The sequence below is a fragment of the Anas acuta genome, chromosome 5, assembly GCF_963932015.1.
Source record: "Anas acuta chromosome 5, bAnaAcu1.1, whole genome shotgun sequence".
In the NCBI taxonomy this organism is placed as follows: domain Eukaryota; kingdom Metazoa; phylum Chordata; class Aves; order Anseriformes; family Anatidae; genus Anas; species Anas acuta.
Window position 1 is genome coordinate 64,814,790 of NC_088983.1, and position 14,932 is coordinate 64,829,721.

At 42.9% G+C, this 14,932-nt stretch overlaps 1 protein-coding gene across 27 annotated transcripts in view; it reads left to right on the forward strand.

Moving 5' to 3' along the window:
• Nucleotides 1-1,048: 1,048 nt before the first annotated feature.
• The window catches only part of MICAL2 (microtubule associated monooxygenase, calponin and LIM domain containing 2), a 124,272-nt gene continuing 110,388 nt past the window's right edge, over nt 1,049-14,932 (forward strand). For 13 of the 27 annotated variants that reach the window (XM_068685353.1, XM_068685349.1, XM_068685357.1 and 10 more), the window contains exons 1-2: nt 1,063-1,217; nt 2,487-2,568. The gene's annotated coding sequence lies outside the window, so the exon portion shown is untranslated. Of the gene's footprint in view, nt 1,218-1,887; nt 1,999-2,486; nt 2,569-14,932 lie in introns of all 27 variants that reach the window. The other 14 variants (XM_068685363.1, XM_068685366.1, XM_068685369.1 and 11 more) reach the window with 8 other exon arrangements.

The following is a 14,932-nucleotide window of genomic DNA, read 5'->3' on the forward strand; positions in this document are numbered from 1 at the left end:
CTTAATAACTTTTTCTGAGAGGAGTGAAGGGAAGAGGACACCTGGTAAAGCTGTAAGCATCTTTCCTAAAGGAGGAAGTTTGAGAATATTTCCCAGGAAAGGTTCAATTAATCTTGTGTTTGTATTTTCTGGGCCATCTGTGGAAGAATCTTGCTTTCATGGGACTTAATGCTGGACTGAAACGAGCAAGACTTTGTTCAAGTCACATTGATATTTCTTTACTATGCACTTGCCCCTTTGCTAACTCCAGATTACGTTTGCTAAGAGAGTTTTCTCATTCTTGTGTTCCTCAAGGCTGCATTATCTTTTTGACAGTAGGAAGATGATATGCGCCTTTTTTTTTTTTTCTTGCTTTTATCACTTTGAGGAAAAAGTACTGTTACTCTCCCAAAGTTAAGCAAGCAGATAAACATACTGCAATTCAAAAGTTAATGACCAAATAAAAGTTAGGTTCAGCTAAGCAAGACCCAAGAAGCTAGAAGACAAATTTCAACCCAAATGAGAGGTATTGTCCGCAATTAAATGTGGACAATTGTTGACACATGATTGTTGTTGACATTGACATATTATTTCAGAGGTGGTGAAATGCTCTGCTCCTCAGAGACTGTGTTACATTCAGCTGCGTGTGGATAAGTAGGGCTGCATTCACACTTGCTTTCTCTCCAAAGCAGCTTTAAATTTGGCTCAGAGCAGGCAAGTGTGAAAAAGGTCAGGTAGCTCATGGCATGGGAAACAAGGGTTCTGCTCCCACAGGCTTCTTCAAGGTCACTTAAGGTATAGTGCGTGTGGCAGATGTCAAAATATTTGACTGTTTTCAGTCACTTAAATAAATGGTAGGCCTGCTGAGGTTTTTAAAAAGTGTTAGGATGCGGTGTGACAGACGCGGTGACGGACGGGCCGCTGCCTCTGAAGCGGGGCAGTGCCGCCGGGGGGGCTTCGGGGAGCACCGCCGGGACCCTCCGCGGCGCCCCCGGGCCGCGAGGGGGCGCAGCGAAGAGCCGCTCGGCGGGGCCGCGCACCTTGCTGCCAGCCCGCGGGCGCCCGGGGCGGCCCGCATGAGGCTGGGGCGGCCGGGCCGCCCGCCCCGGCCCGCCCCGGCCGCCGGCCCCGCCCCGAGCCGCGCCGCGCCGCGCCGCGCCGCGCCGAGCCGAGCCGCGGGCAGCATGCGGAGCGCCGCCGCCGCCGCCGGTAGGGTCGCGTTGCTGCGGGCGGAGCAGGTGCGGCAGGAGCGGGGCCGGGGTCGGGGCCGGGGCCGGGGCCGGGGTCGGGGTCGGGGTCGGGGTCGGGGTCGTCCCCGTCCCTCGGCGGAGGCTGTGGGCGAGGGCGGCGTTGGGCGGGCCGGGGCCGCTGTGCTCCCCGAGCGGGGCCGCGGCGCTCCCCCAGCGGTGCCGGCCCGGGGCCGTGGCCGGGCGGGCGGTTTGGGGCGAGGTAGGAAAAGGAGCGGGAGCCCTCGGTGTCGGGAGACCCTGGTAGCGCCCCGGGAGAGCGCCCTGCGACACCGAAGGGGGCCATTAGGTTGGACGCGTCTTAATGAGCGCGTTAATGAGTGTGACACCCTGCTCTGCTCACCTTCCGGGCTAATTGGACGTGGCATCTGCTGGGCTTTTCTTTGGGCTTTGAAGTATGTCTTAGCCTACGAGAGTAATTGTCGTGTTCGCTCCGTTTTTGTGTGTGTGCAAATTCAACGTGTGACTTAAATGCAGATAGCTGGCAAAGGGCTGGTTTCAAGACTGGCGAGTGTAGATTTATTTGCCCCTAGGCTTACACGGTTGAACCGGTGTGAAAAAGCTTTCAGTTCTCTCCTTAACTAGCTTATCGGGAAAGATCTGGAGGTCTCTGCCGATTTTAAAAACCGTTTACAATTGGCAACCTTGCTGGCACTTTCAGCCAAAATGCGATCCGAGCGTGGAAACCGAACTGCATTCTTGCATCTAAGGATGGTCCCTGCAGGTCAAAACTGAGGCACGTCGGCATGGCCAGAAAACTTCATATAAGCAGGTTTTTTCTTTTCGTTTCCCTTTTTTTCTTTTCTCTCTAAAGACTCCACGTCTTGTAATAATGCAGAGCACAGCAGCCTCCTGCTGCAATGCCCAGCTGGGGTGTAGTTGCCCCCTTTCTGGCTCTGCTGTCGGTTTTGAGGAAGTTCTTAATCTCACTGTGTGACTCAGTGTCCTGATCTTCAAACTGGCCTAATAGGGCTTGTCACACTTGCCGCCCAGGGACATTAACATCTAATTGATGTTCACGAAGTACCTTCATGTGGGAGAAAAGAGGGCATCTTGCTTCCCCCATTCTTTGTTGGTTGCTTTTTTTATTACAATCTGTCCATATTACGTGGGTGGAAAACAGATCATCCAACGACCAAACTGGAATTCATGTCTCTTCTCATTTACACAAGCACTCTTGTGTATAAGTGTTTGTCCACGTATGATTACTTTGAAGAATCTGGCTATTTCACTAAACACAGCATTTTTCATCACTTCCAGGGAACGGATCGTATGGAAACTTCAGTTGTAAAGAATTGTACTGAAGTATCAGCAGACTTTTTCTCCTGGCTCTGGAGATAGTGTAAGTTCCCCCCCCCCCTCCCCCCCCGCATATTATGAGGCTAGTTAAAGCTTTGAGAATTGAAATTATACTCATTCACTTCACCCTCTACATATCCTTGATCTGAGTCTTACCCAGATGAAATCTTATGTTCAGTCTTGTGTTTTGTCATGTTTCACTTTAAAATCTGAAACAAAGTACAATAAATTTACCATTCTCTGTTTGAAAATAGAAGTTGTCTTTAAAAATACAAGTGGTGTTTTTATCTCTGTAACCATTTTACTTGCTGCCTGGAGTAGTAATGAGCCACTTACTCCCGACTGGAATCTTACCCCACCTCCTCCTTATCGCTTCTGCCTCCCCCCTTGGGCAGATAGCAGAGCCTGCAGTGGAAGTAATGCAGAGCTGGGGTCACCAGCAGCACATGCCACAGGACATCAATATTCTCTGAATCAACTGTTGTGTCACCTGTGAGTGTTGTGAGTGTGCACCTTTGTGTCACACATGTGTAACAGCCTCTTTTCACCTAAAGCCTCAGGTTTAGAAATTTTGGGGCTTTTTCCTGCATCTTCATTTCTTCACACAGCAAGACTGCATCCTGGCAGGCTGTTCTGTAACATTCAACTGGTGCATTTTATTCAGTCCTGCTTTTTAGCAAAACATGTATTATTCCCCACATTAGATAAACCTATCAAGTTAATACCTGATGCAAGAAGGCTGTAAAACGCTGCTTGATATTGGCTGCTGCTCTTATCTTCATATTATGTGAAAAAGGTATTGAAATTGTGGCTTATAATGTGCAGCTGAGAAATGAAACTCCAGTAGAAAACTGAAGGATGCTGCAGTAAAATTCCTCTTTCTGTGTGGCTGGCAGCAAGTGGCCTGACTTCTGGTTTATCTGTGAAAGTGGGCAAGTTCTTTACTGGCTTGCTAAGTGTTTGGAAATGAGAAGTCATCTTTGTTTTAAACTGATTCTTTTTTTTTTCTTTTTTTTTTTTTTTGTTCTTCATTGCCTTACTGTTGCCCTAAAGTTGTACAGCAGTGTGGTAAGCTTAGTGCTGGGTGGTGGTTGCACTGCTGTTTGTGAGGAGTTTTCAGATTTTCTTTGGTTTTGTGAAGGATCTAGAAGTAGGTGTTGTGTGAAAAGATTTTATTATTTTATTTTATTTTTATTTAAGTGTAAGAAACCCATAAAATGAGAGGTGGTTGCTATCTGGTTTCTCTGTGAATATGCTCTAAGTCTTTCACCTCTTTTAGCACGTACCTTGTATCTGCTCCAGCTGTCTCACTGCTCTGGTATTTTATAATTAGTATCTTGAAAACTCAAGGGAAAACTTTCAAATGCTATATATTTCCCACTGGGACTCTTCCATGTGGCTGTAACATTTGTTGTGAGCCCTTGGTAACGTGTATCTGTTCCTCAGGAGCCCTTCCTCTCAGTTTGACTCTCCTGGTGTCAGCAGGAAAACCAGCTTTCTAGTGAAGAGGCTTTGCTTCTGAGGAGAAAGGTGCATTTTGTTTCCCTTAAAATTGATACCAATGTCAGGTGACTGAAATTTAGGTCTGCCTTCCTGTATGGTACTTCTGTTTTCTCAGCTTCCTTGTGTCTTGCATCCAGGGTGAGTGAGCTACAGGAAGGCTGAGGGGTCACTCTGTGTGTCTGTACAGGCAGCCTGGCACGCATATGTATGTATAATACATGTGTACTTGTATAATATACATTTACAGCATATGTGAGCAAATTGTTTCTTTGATGCACCTTTTCAAGCTTTCTGTTTGAAGAGTCCTTGTGTACTTGCCATAAATTTGAAAAATGCAGCCTCTGCTCTGTGTCTGGCACCCTGGCTGCTAAGGGAGGGCATGCTGTTTGGTGTGCTTGTCACTAGAACCAGTTTTAGAGGTGTTTATGCTGCCAGATTGACTCCTTCAGAAGTGGTATTAGTAGTTCGGGGTATTCCAGCACCACACACTAGCCTGTTTCCAGAAAATAAAGAGATATTCTAAATTAAGGCTTTTAAGTATCCACTGGTTCAGTGACTGCAGATACCCAGTTAATATTGTACTGTGACACATTCTGGAAATTGCTGGGTTTATTTTTGACGTAGAGAAGATGACTAAGAATAACTCTTTCATCTATGCATAGTTGCATTTACAAGCAAGTGAAAACATCCCTAAAATGATCTTTAGTCATATTTAGACTCTTAGTTCCATGAAAGGAAAAAAATTCTGCCTTGGGTTTAAATCTGAGCTGTGTATGCTGTCAAGCCCTTTTCCTGCTTCAGACTGCTGTTCAGTGAGGGATTTTGTTTTGTTTTCCCCTCTGTTTGGGGGCCATCTAACATGTGAGACGGGGGAGGAAGCCCAGTTCCTTGTCAGAAAGGTGGATCCTACCACAACACAAATTATGATGGACGTTACTGCCCTAGCTCATGTTCAGTTCAAGTTCTGATTGTGTTTATTTCAGTGTCCAAGTAATTCAGATGTTGGAGGAAAGTCTGAACTTGTTTTCATTTATTTATTTATTTATTTATTTTTCCCTGTCTTAGAGATGTAATGGTAAGACCTTTTGAGAAAGGAATCATTCTGCAGACAACCCATGTCTTCAGAGATGACCTGCCTGGCTCTTTGCTACACTTTTCCTACACCTGGAACCTTGCTACATTTTGTTAATTGGTCTTCAAAAGCTTGCTATTTGGGGTCTGACTCCTTCAGACAGATGGTTTAATTGTATTGTATTGGGAATATTAGGATTAGATTTAAATTTTTGTTCTTATCACCAACATTGGCATTATTTGTCCAAACCAATGCTAGTGGTTACTTTACTTGCTACATTCAGTCAAGTGGCTTTCATCGATGCAGATTTTAAAATTACTCTAAATGTGTGTTACAGGGTTTTGGCTTCTTAAAAAGCAGGTTCTTCAGATCTGTTAGTCCATGATAAACCCTTCTCAGACCTTTTAAGCTTGCAGCTTATTGCCTGTGTAGACTGCAGTAATGACTGGGGGAGTGTTACAGTTTATCCTTCTGTGTGACTGACATAGCCAAGCATCAAAATAGAATTTCCAAAGCCATGTGATTTTTTGTTTTTGTTGGGAATACAAGGGTATGTTTTTAACTAACTTTAAATAGTCTTACTATAATTGTATCACATATCCATAAAATGTGCAGTTTTTAGTTTAGATAACATATTTTGCTGTTGTCTTACTTGAATAGTCAATTCCAGTAGCCAGTTAGAAGGTTTTTAGATCTACCAAGATGTTCCTTTGTAATCCACCATCTTCAAATTCAAATGAAGGAGTCCAGCTACAAATCATTAACCATTCAAAAATAATATTAATAACAAAAGCTGGAGCAGGAGAAGCTTGTTTTCTCCCCTATCTTTGAGAAGACTTGTGTTTGGCAGATAGTGAAATTCTTATTGTATCTAAATGATTGAGTATATTGCAATAACTGTAAACCATGTTACTGGCTGAGGTGAGTCCCATCTGTTAGCAGTGGTAGCGATGTGCGATAGCTTTGTCGTTTAGACCTTTGTGCACAGGGATCAGCACAGATGGATTTAGAGAAACAAATGTGGTCTCTGAAGGCAGTTGCTAAATGCAAGAGAGAAGTTCATCATGCTGTGTAATGCAGTCTTTTCTGCTGACACTCTTTCCAGCTGAAAAAAAAGCTCCTCTTGTTAAACATTACCCTTAATTAACTTTACAAGATAGTAGGTAGTTTTTGTTTTCTGCTTACTCATGGTATCAGCTTCCTTTTGTAGAGGGTCATTTATTGTATTTATTCTATGTGCTTGTTGTCAGGCTTTTTATTATGGATTTTCTTCATGCTGTGTCACCTTGTGCTGAGATGGAGAATAATTTTAAGTTGCAGTCTGAACAGACTAGGAGAAGATTTGTGAATATATGTGAATGAGTTCTCTCAAATCCAAACTCATGGCCTTCTCTCAGTGTTAGGTTTTCCCTTTCCAGAGAGTGTTACGAATTCCTGTGGTTGTCACATGTGCTTTATTGCTATCACTTCAGAAAATTGTTTAGATAATTGCACAGCTGTAGGGATAGCAGATACTGAATTATGGAGCCATTTTTCAGATTTCATGGTGTTGCTTCATAAGATGAATGCAAAATGTAGACTCCTTCCATTTCTATCTATGGATTAAAAAAAAAAAAAAAAACACAAAAAAACAGATGACACTTCTCTGGTGTTTGTGTTCAGAACATTAATGTGGTTGAATGAATATCAGAAATGTGCACATGTTTAAGGCTTGGAAACAAGCTCCGTAAATATGAACTATTGGTGCATGTTCAAAGCCAATAGTCAGCATGTGTAACCAAATACCTCTTGCTGTAATTACTCTTCGAAACATTGCCCTTGCAACAAGTCAACATTAGGTGTCCTAGCAAATGCATTAGGACTTGTGTAAAGGACTCAGTATGTCCCAATAACGAGCCTATTAAGACGGAAGAAACATCTTTCTGTTGTTCTGATGGGGATGTATATAAGAGGGGGGAAGGATTAGGGTGGTTGACTTTATTTCCTGCAAAAGAATAGCGTACGTTTTTCAGAGTATAAAACGGATATTACTCAGTTTGTGACGGCCTTCCTAGTAAAAATGTCTTGAAGCAGGGATTGGCTTAAATCTGTTGCCTGCATTCCTGACATACGGTATGATGTGATGCTATCTTGTCACAGAGGCATGCAGTGTGCCATGATGTATAAATAACCCTGTGTGTCAAAGGTAATTTGAGACAGCGTGCCAAATATTTGATGCAGTGCTGGGTCTCGTCCCATGTACCTGGTATATATTTAGGAGTAGGTATCTGAGATGAAACTGCAGCAGTGAGGTGGTGAGTAATATCCCCCACACATACTGCGGAGCTGCTCCACACAGCACAGTAAGACACAACGAGTGCCACAGCTCAGCTGCATTTTGTTTGTAACGTTGATACTTAGATAAGGAGACAGGAAAATAGGTTAACATGCTCTAGGCCAACTTGCCTTTGTGCCTGCTGAGTGGAGAATCACCTTTAATATTCTCTGGGGAGTAATTGTAATGACTACTTCACATCCCAGTTGTGAAGATAAACATGGAATAGCACGCAGAGGGGGGTGGCTTTGTGCTGTCAGGAGCACCGCTTCTCCCCTGCAGGTGGACTCAGCAGGATGCTGACCGCAGGCACTTGGGCACTCTTTGACGCTGGATTATGGTGTCCTGAGCCTGATGGCAGTCCTAAGAGGAAGGGGGCTGTGAGAGATGTGAAGCAGCAGGTACTGGAATGGGAGAGGGGAGCCGTGGTGTACCCAAAAGCTTGGCAGAGGCCTGGGTGTGGGCAGCAGAGGTGGGTGCTGGCCCCTTGCTTGGGACAGAAGGCTGCTGTCAGGTTTACTTCTGGGGATGGAACTCTACAATGAAGAGTTTTCCTCTCCGTATTTTTGTTGGAAAGGAGATCTGCAAGGTCTTCAGCTTATACTTACCTATATAAAAATGCAAAGTGGAGTATTATTTTCTTTGCATTTTCTTTTGTGCTGAGGAGGGAGCTGTGATTGTTTCCTTAGTACATGAGTGTAGAGGATCCAGTAATGTATTTAATGTTTTTCATGACAAATGCAGAAACTTGGTCATATGTTAAGGCTTTTTTATGCTTCCTTTTAATTCACACCACTGAGTCTATGTATAGGTGCTTCTTTGGCTACTACCTGACTTAATGATCAGTAACTTGTGTGTGGGAGCATCTTCAGTCTCAGTTATGGAGTCAAAATGTTGTCTCCCATTTACTGTATTCATCATGCATTAGGATGGAACAAAAGGAGTTGCACAGCTATTTCAGAGGAGGGTGAGACAGTTCTGTGTGTTGCTATGTAAGGTGCCTCCAACATTCAATCTGGCAGCAAAGTACACAAATGAATTAGCACTGTTTGTTGACAGCTTCTTGACTCAGCTTTTTGTAATGGGTTTACATGCATCCTTCAGGTGGCCAGGTAAAGCAGGTAGTTCTACAAAATTATGTAGATATGAAACTCTTTTGCTCTTTAAGGTAAAGATGTGGGTTCTTCGACAAGTAAAATGTTCAGCGGGAGATGACTGACGTAGACTTAAGAGGATACTTGTGCCTAAGGTGCTCTGGCTCATTTGAAACCTCAAGCTAATATAGCTACCAATATAATCTGGAAAATAGCTATATAATGATTTAAGTGTCACTGTTAGTTCACTGATTTCTAAGGTAAATAAATGAATGTCATATATAGTGCAGCAGGTCTGTATTTGCGTACAAGAAGTAAATATTGGTCTGTGACTAACTTCTCACTCTCCTAGATCACAAAGCCTGTAGATGACATCTTTTCAGTTTTATTGGCTCTGCTGAAGTAATAAATGGATAAACAAAGAATGTGAAGGCCTTCCTTTTCTATCTATCTACCTGTCTGTCCTGTAGCCAGTATGTTAACCCCCATGCAAAATTTATTGAAAATGCACGTGAGAAAGAGAGAATTACTGGAACTTCTACATAGTAGAGTGGTGGTGTTTTTTTTTTTTTTTTTTTTTTTTCCTATTAAGTTTTCTTAAACATCATTTCCAGTGTTCTGTCTCTTTTCATACAGGTAACTTTTTTTGTTGTATTTTAGGGGCGGGGGTGAAATAGGAAGAAATTACCTTTTATTTTCACATCAGTGGTTGAGTACTGATGTACCAGAATACCTGCTTAGTCATATGCTGTGATGCCAATGAGTTTCACCTGGCACACCCCAGCAGGTGCAGTCCCTCCCCTGTTCTCAGCAGAGCCATCTCTGTGGTGCAATTGTAGATGACTGCATTCGTTTTATAGCAGTGGCACACCGTAATGATAACCTTACCAATGCTAAGGGAAGGTGGAAACAGCTGAACTTTCTTCTTTTAGAACATGTTTAAAAATTTCACTCAAGGTGCTTTGACCTGAAGGTTTTTATCAGTGTCAGTTACAGCAACTGTAACTTTCTGTAAGCAAGGAAGTGGCAGCAAGACTTGCACCAAAGATAGTTTTCTTCCACCAAAAGTGTATTTTACTTGCTCATTCAGATCTTTTGCCTTTACCTGTTCCTCTTCCCATTATTTTTTTCTCCTCTAAATCTATATTCTAGATTATATTCCTACCGCTTGGGATAAAAATTCCAGCAGTAAAATTTCAGCCTTATGCCATGAGATATGTGAGTGAGCAACCGTGTAGGGATCAAAAAACAGTTTGCAGGCAAAAATGTGGAGAAATTCATTTGGGAACTCCTGTTGTAGTTGTGTTGGTACCTGTTGCTAGCAATCTGGGTTTTCTGTGGGGAACTGGAAGCATACTGGGTTTATTGTGCCTCTTACCATGGGAAGTATTTGTGCCTATTAGGGTATGGCAGGCTGTCAGGGGCTGAGGGACTCCTCTGTAAAAGTAGCAGCTGCAAGCATGGTGCACTTCTCTCACCTGCTCGGGCATTTTGTAGGTCCAGAGAACTGAAGGCAGGTTAGTAGTGGCTGTGCTGAAGGTGTTTGGTTAAGATTGCTGGCCCCGCCTGTTGGGTGTGTGCTGTAAGCAGATTTACCAGTCCTCAAACCTGACCTTTTAACCTGCTGGTTAAAAGACCTTTAATTAATAGACCTTTGCCACAGTGCTGTGAGACATGGCAGCTCTGGAGCAGCCCTGCTGGTACAGATCTGTCCAAAAGTAAAGGGGTAATCAGGTAAGCACAGCTGCCCCAGCTGCTGGAAGACGGCTGCTGGGGTCCTGCACAAAACTTCTGGTTTTAGGAAGAAAGGGTGCTTTTTGCCCAGTTTATGTACTGACCTATGTAGAATACAATCTGATCTGAAAACACCAAGGTGAATTGTCTGTGCCTTGCTGTACGCTGCCATGATGCCTTGGAGAAATGTATTCTGTAGAAGTTGATTCACAATTATTTGATACACTGGATGTTAGGAAGCCAATGAAGTGCCTTCTGCACTTTTTTCCCCCCAGTAATCTCTCAGACCAGCTTTATGTATTCAAAGCAGCGTTTCATGTGCACATTCTATGGGCAACAAGAGGAGAGATTGTAGTGGCCACAGAAGTAATTTAGCATCTGTAACTTCTTTACAGTTTCCTTTAGTCTCCTTACTTAATGCAAATGTATAGCATCTTAAGCTTATTTTTCCCACTGATACAAATAACTGAGAAGTTCTCAATATCGATCACGAAAAACTAGGAATAAACTGTTCTGGACAAATTGACTTGCAGCTTTAGGGCATCTGATAAGCAAATACTTGGTTGTTTTGAATTTTTTCTTGGAGTACTTGTGCTGCTCCCCCAGAAGCAGTGCACGGGTCACAGCCAGGACTGGTGGTCAGCAACGGGCAGAGATGAGAAAGCCCTGACTACAGGAGATGGGGTGGGAGGACTTTGGGTCACGGAGCACATACACACCGTTGTGCGAAATACGACAAACAAGTTTCCTGAAAAGCTTCACATCATTAGTAGCAGCAGGAACCCTGGGATGTGCATTCACAAGCACAAGCACTGTAATATATCCTTGGGTGTGCATGTAGTAGTTTTAAATGTGGCAGTTAAAGGTAGCAGGTTAGTCTGGCCAGAAAGGAGCCAGTTTTCCTTTGATGCAGATGGCAGTATGTCTGATGGACCTCGTTTGAAAGGAGCTCCCTGAAGTTGATAGCATCAGTGAAGAATTTGAGCTCAGTTTAGCTTTGATAGAAACATGAGGTCTGAAAACCCTCTCATCCTCCTGGCTGCTGGAAACACCACCAAGGAGGCAGTGATGTTCAAAGACTTTGCTGTGTTAATCTGTGCACAGGGGAGGTTCTGACGTATTTGAACTTAATGTAGTTGATGCTGATCTGTGCTGGGCAGGAAGGAGGGCGGGGGTGAAAACTTGCATGCTATACCTTAAAGAAATGGATTTGTGACCGTTGCAGTCACTTCCTGGCTGCTTTTTGCAAGGGTTTCTGATGTAGAAATGCGTTATGGAAGTCTCTTGACTCCTATACAAGCTTTTTTCATACTCCTGTGCTTTTCAAATTTTATTTTTCTCCTTTGGCTACTGGTTTGAGAGTTTTTGTTCAGATAGTATTCCACTGTAGTGTGACTTAGATGGAAAAGGAAGCACCATTCCCTGAACACACTGCTTTCAGAGCTGATATAAGCTCATTTTAAACTCGTCCTATGCTTCTTCCTCAGAGATAATTTAATTTGAGGTTTAGGTTGTACGTTTACTCTCTTTTATGAGGGGAGTGAGCTCATACTGTGCAAATTATATCATTTGGTCCCGGTGTGCCAACTGTGTGTGCTCCCCCCCTTCCCATGCAGTAAGAGCACAATACCTGAACCAGAATTGTGATCACATGCCTTTGGGTGCAGTGTATACTGAAAAACCTGTTTTTAACTAAAGTTCAAAACTGAAAGGGGAACTGCTGCAATTTTACATTCCGTCATGGTTCAGCTTTTATTTCAGAGGGCATCTTCACGCTGTTTATCACTTGCTCATTGCCTTTAGTAATCCAAGCAGCAGTGCCAAGCAACTGTTTGGAACAAAACATTTTGTGTATCTGTGTTTTGTTGTTTGTTTTTTTTAAAGTCTAAGCTGGAAAGCAAAAAGTGTCTGATGGTACCTCTGAAGTTTCCTTGTTATTTATATATATCATTCCCTCCAGTCCATCAATGCTTCACGAAGTGGTAAATGATCTTTAGGGGCATTTCTGTCAATGTGGGTTTTCTTTGCAGCAGAGTAGTGAAGTGAGTAGTGTTAAATGGGGGTCCTTCAGCTGCCCATCCTCACCAGCATCCATTGTTGTGCTGTGAAGGGAGGGATAACAGAATTGGGGCTGCTCCAAACGTGGATCCACCCTGTTCTGTCTGCACCTCTCCATCATCAGCCACCTGCATGCTGATGCTGAGTCCAGAAGGTAGGCTTGGTATGGCAGTGGCAGAGTGAGATGCCAAACACTGATCACTGCAGTCTGTAATTAAAAGGCGAAGAAAGTGCAGCACAAGTCAAGGCTGTCTGTGCTGTTCTCCTGGGTTTATGAGCACTCGGAACCCTGTGTAGTGATGTCCTTTTGAAAGATGCTGCAACAAAGTCTATGCTGGTTTGTGCAACGTTGCTCTTGGGGCACTGGTTATGTTAATATTCAACCCCAATAGTAAGGCACCCACTGTATCGGGGCATTAGTTAGCTCTATTACCAGTGAACTAAAGCATGATGCCTTGCAGTTAGTTAGATAAAGATCTGTTTGCGTATTTCGGTGAAATAAAACTCTTACTGCTTACCTGTATGCAGGAGAGAGGGAGAAATCTATGCTGATGTGTAACCAGGTACAAGTCCAAGCCAATGTAATGTTGCAGTCTCAGTACTGAATATGTTTGTGTGTGTGTGTTTTTTAATCATATTTGTAAAGCTAAGAACTTCACCATATTTGTTTTGTATGTTATATCCAAAATTGTTTCTCTGCCTCTTTTATCTGACAGTCAGTTCTCTCTCTTCTTGATTAGTTGCTAAAAGTTGGGCAATATAAAAGTAGTTTGAGCTATATATGAAAGAACTGTAATAACAAATGTTATCGTCAGACTCTTCATTAGTCATCTTTTTACATACTTAAGCCTAAGAAGATGCATCCCCTGTTGTTGATCTTCACTACTGTTCACAGGACAGAGTTAAAACCCCAGGCCTTTGGAACGGGTCTTTGAAATGTATATGATGAACAATTACTACTAAATGCTCTTTTGGTGTTTCACATGTTCTAGTAATACTTTTCTGTACTGGAGAAGATGAATCCTAATTTAATTCTGACCATTTCTCAGCTTGCCTTGTGAAAACAATGATATATTCGTCATCATTTCTGATACTGCTTAATTATATTCTGCCCTCAAAGCTTTTTTGAAGGGATTGCTTCCTAACATTTTATTACCACTATTATTTTTTTTTCTGATGGATTTCCTCCCAAATAATGTTTTGAGATGTGTTTTGTTGTTTTGAGGTTTTTCTGCAGCAGAAATGGATGATGTTTTTTTAACTCTTGGGATCTTTTTTTTTTTTTTTGTCAGTTTGTTTGTACTTTGTTTTTCCCCAGTTTTTGGGAAGTGGTAGAAATTGTACTTTATATTTTCTTCCAAAAATATTTGCTTCTACTTTGAGAAGCAGTGTCTTTTCTAATCTATTCTGGTAACTATGGGTCCATCTTACAAGGACCAGAAAAAGAAAACATTAATTAAGCAATCAAAGTAAATTTTCTTTTTTGTCTTCTCATGTAAACGTCCCCTAGAGCATAGTTTGGTGTCCAACCTAAGTTTTCTCATTTTCCACCACCCTCTGGCTGACTTCTCTGGGTGCTTCTTCACAGTTTCCAGTGTTGATCAGTGGCTGGTATTTGGTGGTGATCTGACAGTATTCTAGCCAAGGAGCCTATCAGCTGCAACTCAAAACTACTTTGCTGTTTTTGTTTTTTCTTTCTCTAGCTTAATTGCAGTTCCCATATATTTCAGAGCAACAGATAATCTTAATACCTTTATAAGCCATAGGAAGTAGTGTGTGCTAGCTCGCATTTTCAAATGGTAACAGCTGAACATGGTTCCTAAAAGTGGATGTATATATACATATGAAAATATTGCTCAGAATGTTTTATTTCTTTTATTATTGGCAGTGTAGTACCGTCTATGTTTTCAGTGGATTAATCCTGGTTACTGATCTGAAAGTCTGATGTCTACAGATGAAGGCAGCTCTGCCAAACGAATTACTGAGGCCTGCAGCCCTTGGTGTCTTGCAGCTCTTGCACTGTTTCTTCCCCCTGTTCAGCTCCTGGGTAATTGCCACAGCCCCAGTAATGAGAGGGAAATGTATTAGAAGATACATGAACCAGAGATCCACACTCTGCAATGTACTCCTGAGAACTTTTTGAAGGTATTCTGTTGGTGCCTTTCTTTTTCCTCCCTCTTTTCCCCCAGACAAACCCTGGGCAGTTTGCTTCAGCATAGCTATCACTTCATGGTTTTGGTTTAAAAAAAATAATAATAAAACAACCAGTTTCCCTGTCCTTTCTCACAGAAATCCCAAGGGGAAACAAAAGACAGTCTCACTTTGGTATCCCCTGCTCCCTCACTGCAAGGCACTTTATGGTCTTTCCAGAGAATGTCTTTGGGCGATTTAGTCTGAGCAGCAGTGGTGATTGCTGTTGTCTACCCTGTAGCTCCCTGGGCTCAGTGGGGGGACAGCTGTGTCTGGGTACATGGGGCTCCCACAGGAGCAAGTAGTAAGTTGTGGAGGCTGGTGGCCTCTTTGCCTCACGCTCTCTGCTTGGGAGAAATGCTGGACATGCGGCAGCACCTCCCCGGGCACTGCTGTGTAAGCTCACAGCCCATCTCACTGCCCCGTCTTCTGGATTATCCCT